General features: G+C 37.9%; 1 protein-coding gene across 1 annotated transcript in view; it reads left to right on the top strand.

Moving 5' to 3' along the window:
* The first annotated feature begins 5,017 nt into the window (after window positions 1-5,017).
* Window positions 5,018-7,875, top strand: part of pemt (phosphatidylethanolamine N-methyltransferase) — a 198,622-nt gene continuing 195,764 nt past the window's right edge. Inside the window, exon 1 of the mRNA XM_034193744.1 lies at window positions 5,018-5,032. The gene's annotated coding sequence lies outside the window, so the exon portion shown is untranslated. The remainder of the gene's footprint in view (window positions 5,033-7,875) is intronic.

Here is a 7,875-nt window from a genome sequence, read left to right as displayed (position 1 = left end):
ACATGGTGTCTAACCAGATCCTTACTCTGGATGGCATTACCCTGACCTCTAGTAATACTGTGAGAAATCTTGGAGTCATTTTTGATCAGGATATGTCCTTCAATGTGCATATTAAACAAATATGTAGGACTGCTTTTTTGCATTTGCACAATATCTCTAAAATTAGAAAGGTCTTGTCTCAGAGTGATGCTGAAAAACTAATTCATGCATTTATTTCCTCTAGGCTGGACTATTGTAATTCATTATTATCAGGTTGTCCTAAAAGTTCCCTAAAAAGCCTTTAGTTAATTCAAAATGCTGCAGCTAGAGTACTGACGGGGACTAGAAGGAGAGAGCATATCTCACCCATATTGGCCTCTCTTCATTGGCTTCCTGTTAATTCTAGAATAGAATTTAAAATTCTTCTTCTTACTTATAAGGTTTTGAATAATCAGGTCCCATCTTATTTTAGGGACCTCATAGTACCATATCACCCCAATAGAGCGCTTCGCTCTCAGACTGCAGGCTTACTTGTAGTTCCTAGGGTTTGTAAGAGTAGAATGGGAGGCAGAGCCTTCAGCTTTCAGGCTCCTCTCCTGTGGAACCAGCTCCCAATTCAGATCAGGGAGACAGACACCCTCTCTACTTTTAAGATTAGGCTTAAAACTTTCCTTTTTGCTAAAGCTTATAGTTAGGGCTGGATCAGGTGACCCTGAACCATCCCTTAGTTATGCTGCTATAGACTTAGACTGCTGGGGGGTTCCCATGATGCACTGTTTCTTTCTCTTTTTGCTCTGTATGCACCACTCTGCATTTAATCATTAGTGATTGATCTCTGCTCTCTTCCACAGCATGTCTTTTTCCTGGTTCTCTCCCTCAGCCACAACCAGTCCCAGCAGAAGACTGCCCCTCCCTGAGCCTGGTTCTGCTGGAGGTTTCTTCCTGTTAAAAGGGAGTTTTTCCTTCCCACTGTCGCCAAGTGCTTGCTCACAGGGGGTCGTTTTGACCGTTGGGGTTTTTCTGTAATTATTGCATGGCTTTGCCTTGCAATATGAAGCGTCTTGGGGCAACTGTTTGTTGTGATTTGGCGCTATATAAATGAAATTGATTTGATTTGATTTAGAGTAGAATAGTATAGAATAGAATACGATAGAGTAGAACAGAATATGATAGAGTAGAATATGATAGAGACGAGTAGCGTGGAGTACAACAGAACAGAATAGAATACAATAGAGTAGAATAGCATAGAATAGAATACGATAGAGTACAATAGAATATGATAGAGATGAATAGAATGCGATAGCGTAGAGTACAATAGAATAGACTACAATAGAGTAGAATAGTATAGAATAGAATACTATAGAGTAGAGTAGAATAGAATACAATACAATAGAATAGAATAGTATAGAATAGAATACGATAGAGTAGAGTAGAATAGAATAGAATACAATAGAGTAGAATAGTATAGAATAGAATATGATAGAGTAGAATAGTATAGAATAGAATACGATAGAGTAGAATAGAATACAATAGAACAGAATATGATAGAGATGAATAGAATACAATACAATAGAGTAGAATAGTACAGAATAGAATATGATAGAGTAGAGTAGAATAGAATAGAATACAATAGAGTAGAATAGTATAGAATAGAATACCATAGAGTAGAATAGTATAGAATAGAATACTATAGAGTAGAGTAGAATAGAATAGAATACAATAGAGTAGAATAGTATAGAATAGAATATGATAGAGTAGAATAGAATAGAATAGAGTAGAATAGTATAGAATAGAATACGATAGAGTAGAATAGAATACAATAGAACAGAATATGATAGAGACAAATAGAATACAATACAATAGAGTAGAATAGTATAGAATAGAATACAATAGAGTAGAGTAGAATAGAATATAATACAATAGAACAGAATATGATAGAGACGAATAGAATACAATACAATAGAGTAGAATAGTATAGAATAGAATACGATAGAGTAGAGTAGAATAGAATACAATAGAGTAGAATAGCATAGAATAGAATACGATAACGTATAATAGAATAGAATACAATAGAGTAGACTAATATAGAATAGAATACGATAGAGTAGAATAGAATAGAATACAATAGAGTAGAATAGTATAGAATAGAATACAATAGAGTAGACTAATATAGAATAGAATACGATAGAGTAGAATAGAATAGAATAGAGTAGAATAGTATAGAATAGAATACGATAGAGTAGAATAGAATACAATAGAACAGAATATGATAGAGACAAATAGAATACAATACAATAGAGTAGAATAGTATAGAATAGAATACAATAGAGTAGAGTAGAATAGAATAGAATACAATAGAGTAGAATAGTATAGAATAGAATACCATAGAGTAGAATAGTATAGAATAGCATACTATAGAGTAGAGTAGAATAGAATAGAATACAATAGAGTAGAATAGTATAGAATAGAATACGATAAAGTATAATAGAATAGAATACAATAGAGTAGACTAATATAGAATAGAATACGATAGAGTAGAATAGAATAGAATACAATAGAGTAGAATAGTATAGAATAGAATACAATAGAGTAGACTAATATAGAATAGAATACGATAGAGTAGAATAGAATAGAATAGAGTAGAATAGTATAGAATAGAATACGATAGAGTAGAATAGAATACAATAGAACAGAATATGATAGAGACAAATAGAATACAATACAATAGAGTAGAATAGTATAGAACAGAATACAATAGAGTAGAGTAGAATAGAATAGAATACAATAGAGTAGAATAGTATAGAATAGAATACCATAGAGTAGAATAGTATAGAATAGAATACGATAGAGTAGAAGAGAAAACGATAGAGTAGAATAGGCCTGCGACTCGATATAGGATAAGCCGTTGAAGATGAGTGAATGAGAGTGGAACTTTTCATGTCCGCTGTGGTGGACATTTTCCTTGGAGTTTATGTTATGTTGACAACAAGAACATTTTGACGTCCTTTCTCCTGCTTTACCAGAACCTTCTGACCACAGTGACGCACAATATCAGCTCATCTTGTTGTGAAATATTCAGCCACAGCGTGTTCCCTCTGGAGCTTCACGTAAGTTACACGACTGCCAGTGTTAACATCACAGGTTGTAAACTGAAAAATAAATAACATTCAGTGGACACGTTGTTCGGTGCTGGACACTGATGACTTTTATCATGACACATTGTCATCAGTGTTAATTCAGCTGATGTGATGACACAAGTAGTAGAAATATAAAGAAGAAGTCGATCTGTGTTCATTTGATCTTCTTATCAGCTTCCTGCTGCCGTGTTATCAGACTTTTGAGATCCACTACACTGCTCACACACTGTCCAACAGCAGGAAGCCAAGCTGCCCAGAAATCACTCTCAAATCACTGCTAACTCTTTGGAGGTGGATGAAAGGATGATGCTAAATTTGGCTCTGCAGACGGAAGAACAGAGTTTTACCGAGTTGCCTCCTGTGCAGATTGGAAACTTCATTATTCAAACACCAGTTGGACGTAGAGCTGCTCAGTAACCTCATTGTCTCACAGGTGGCTGGGTGTTTCACTTTTTATTCATTTTATCGTGCGGGAAGCTTCATTTATTTATTCTTAGACAGTGGTGGACCAGAGGAGGCACCTCGGGGATAATTCAGTTCAATTTATTTGATTTATGTTATTTATTTAGCACCAAATCACAACACTGCTACGTCAAGGTGCTTCACTCGAGTAAGATCGATCCTCAGCAAACCCTCTGAACAAGCACACAGGTGATAAGAAAAAACCCTCTCTGATGGCAATGAGGAAGAAACCTCAAGCAGACCAGACTCAGAGGGGTGACCCACTGCTTAGGCCTTTGTAACAGTTAGTTTTACCAAGCTGAAGAAACAGGAAACAAACAAACAAAAAAATAGAGAAGCATCAAAAACAGAGTGTGCTGGACTACCCATGTGGAGACCTGGGTTTGATTCCCACTCACACTACCAATCCGTGCCCTTGGACAAGACATTTCAGCTGTGCTGTCTCAGTCCACTCAGCTGTAAATGAGTACCACCCTTGCCTGGGAAAGTAACTTGTGTCAGACTGGCGTCTCGTCCAGGAAGCCGTTGCACCCTGCATCCAAATTTTACCCAACCATTACTGTAGTACGTACTAGAGGTTAGCGAGCATGGAGTAAGGACATAATTTGGACATACTACACCGTCGCCATCTTACCTATCCTTTGACCTGGATGTTTGCATGTGAACACACCCAAATACACCATGAAAATTTTAGTTTTGCAACAACAGACTTTTTTTAAATAGCTCGCGATGTATAGTTATACAGTTCCACAGCCCATTGGACGCCGCCGCCATTTTCATGTTTGATGCTATCTTCCTTGGATTTTTCTTTTCTTGGGTAACCAGGCGCCAGGTGCCACACTATGGAGGTATTAGATCGTCCAGGTACCCTTTGACTCATTACACTTATTTAACACTTATTTAACTCATAACACTTATTTTAAAACTTTATTTCCACTCCCTTTTTCAACCACAACCACTAGTTTTATAATTGTTGCCCCAAACTTCAGCACAGTAAGTTAAGAAGAAGAAGAAACTTTATTTATATTGCACCTTTCACAGATAAAAATCACAAAGTGCTTCACAAAAGGTAAACAAAATACACAACCATGTTAAAAAAAAACAGTGATTAAGAGAACAATCAACTAACTAAGGTGCAACCAATCAACAATACAGAGTATGAAGTGCTTTGCAATCAAGAACATGCTTTGCTTTATGTAGTACTGCAATACTTTTTGACACTTTCTTTTGAATATGTTGAATATGAGCTTTCCAATTAATTCTTTCATCAATAATGACACCTAATAACTTATTCTCTTTGACATGTTCTATGTTTACCCCTTGTCATATATTTAATTGAATTTGTCTTTTTTACAATTTCCAAATAACATTATTTTAGTTTTAGACAAATTTTGTGATGATTTATTAATATCAAACCATCTGTTGAATTTTGCATAATAATAATAATAATAATAATTATTATTATTATAATTAGGGGAGGTGATGGTCTAGTGGTTACGCGTTGGGCTTAAGACCAAAAGATCCTCAGTTGAAATCCCAGCCTGACTGGAAAATCACTAAGGGCCCTTGGGTAAGGTCTTTAATCCCCTAGTTGCTCCCGGTGTGTAGTGAGCACCTTGTATGGCAGCAGCCTGACTTCGGGGTGAATGTGAGGCATTATTGTAAAGCTCTTTGAGCGTCTGATGCAGATGGAAAAGAGCTATATAAATGCAGTCCATTTAGCATATCCTTTTAATAATAAAATAGAAACAAGCTGCTTGACCAGTTTCACTGGAGACAGAAACCAGTGTATTTTTACCAGGACTCAAGTATTTTAATTCTAGATTTGCAAACTTAATTAGAACCATTAGGAACACTTTTATCAAAATAAAGGGATCAGAGAGTTTTGTTCTTGTTCATAATTACAAAATAAGAGGATCTAAAGTTGGAAATTGTACTGATATTACGAGTGAGTTAGTTCCATGAGAGACTGATGGAGATGTTGGTGCTGAATATGTTCATAAGTCCCTTCGGCTTCTCTGTTGATTCACTTGGGGTTGCCACAGCAGATACGTGGATCTGCATGTTGATTTGGCACAAGTTTTACACTGGATGGCCTTCCTGATGCAAATCCACATTACATGAGAATGGGCAGGGGTGGCCTTGAAATGAGACTCTTCTGCACTGGTAACTAGCTTACTTAAGTGCTCGGCCACCAGCCCTGGCTTTGTTGGTTCTGATGATGTTACTGTCTAAAATGTTTGAACAACTGTAATATTTCCAGCTGTGTTTTGTCCAGTGTACTGGTTTAGATTAACCCAGCACCACACTGTGAAGTCACATCTAATCAGTATCTTCACCAATCCAGGTTCTTTCCATGGTCCCTGGAAGAACTGAATCCTATACTGTATCACAAAGAATATAGGTTGTATAAGTAGTTGTAGAACCTGTGGATACAGTAACTATACTCTGCAATTTCATGGTTCTGAAAAAACGTGGTTTGTCTACAGTGTTACATTAAGGAACAGTCTGCATCATGCCGTGTGGCTTGTATGTCATATAATCCAATGGACGCCATCCTTGTTTGCCCGTTGCTTCAGAGATGAAGCTTCCAGAACAGTCAAAACTATTCCTGTATTAAATCCTGTTAGTTCACCCAATAATTTGAATCACTTTTTGTCAAACTTGGAGTAACTATCATTTTTGGTCCATGTACATTTTTTGTGGTTTTTCACCCCATAACTCCATAACCTTCAACCGTAGATAATACACATTATACCTTTTTGGAATCTTTATGATCAGGCAAATAATGTGGTTTACTTTTCAACAAGACTGGAGTATTTGTTAGTTATTTTGAGCTGTGTGTAATCTTTCATTTAGTCCGACCTGGTTACCACAGGATTGAAGTTTTGTTGTTTTGTTGAGGCTGGATTACAAATGCTGTTTAATCCCCTCCAGTGATTCAAAAATAGCTGTGGGTCCATAGAGTACATACATTAGAGTTTAGATGAGTAGACACGGCTTCTACATGAGCTTCTTGTACTGTGTCAGTTTCGTTGAGCTTATCAGAGTTTCCCTCTGCACCTCTAAATGCCTTCTCTCGGAAACTCCTGCAAAGCAGAAAAGACGCGGACTGACTTATTTATTTGCTCAGTTGGTTAACCAGATGCAGAAACACAAAACATGTTGAAAGTGTATTCAGAGAACGGAAGCACACGGGTGATGATTGGGATGAATGATTCATGGTCATACGGGATGCATGACGTTCATGTGCGCTCTTGTGTTTACTGTATGAGCAGGATTATCCTCATCTCTTCTCTGCCTGCCCCCCCGGTGTGAATTTTTAGTGTGTTTGTCATTCTGCAGGTGCTTAAAGGGTTCATGAACCTGAGAAGATCAGTGCACATCACCTGTGTGAATTTGTGGGTGAGCGTCAGGAATTACTGCAAAGCTCATTTGAGGAAGGATGACTTCAGTCTTTGCTCGGGCTCGACACAGATTTTTATGTCGGCGCTAAACCGACTCGAGCTGTGAATGTTTGCACTTCCACAGTGGACCCACCGTGAGCCATCAAACCACAGTGCTGCTTGATCAAACCGTCAGCCTCCACTGTCAAATGATGACGCTTCAACAGCATCATTTAAAGCTGTTTCTTCTGTTCTCACAGTCGTTTCTGTTGTTAAAGAAAACATGTTAGGCATGTAGTTTTGCTGTTCAGTCAGAGCTGCAATGTTGGGGTAACTTTAACCATCACCTTCAAATGGCCTCACTCACAAAGGTTTTGGAAATTAATCCCCAAAATCTTCATAATAAAGGATCATGTCATCTGCAAACCATATCTGAAAGCTGAGGCTGATCTGACAAACAGAGAGATATGCGAAGCACACACACACACACACACACACACGCACACGCACGCACACACACACACACACATACACGCACACGCACGCACACACACACACACACACATACACACACGTACGTACACACGCACACGCACACACACACACACACACGTACGTACACACGCACACACACATTTCATACTTTGTAGACAGAAGAAAGCAAACAAGTAGCTTCACTTTGATTGTCCATCGGCTAGCTTGACTAGCTAACATGTGGCCCACTCGAAAACTAGCCTGAGAGCTTCTTTTTTCCTCAAGTAATGAGTTATTGATTTGATTGTGACTTTAGATAATCATATATGACCTCAGGCTGTGGCTGGACAGCAGACTGGACTGGGTGAACAACACCAACCACCTGTACAGGAAGGGACAGAGCAGGCTGGACTTTCTGAGGAGGCTTTGGTCCATTC

The sequence above is a fragment of the Thalassophryne amazonica genome, chromosome 18 (assembly GCF_902500255.1).
Source record: "Thalassophryne amazonica chromosome 18, fThaAma1.1, whole genome shotgun sequence".
Lineage (NCBI taxonomy): Eukaryota > Metazoa > Chordata > Actinopteri > Batrachoidiformes > Batrachoididae > Thalassophryne > Thalassophryne amazonica.
The sequence above is the reverse complement of the archived record's forward strand: the minus strand, read 5'-3'. Positions and strand labels throughout refer to the sequence as shown.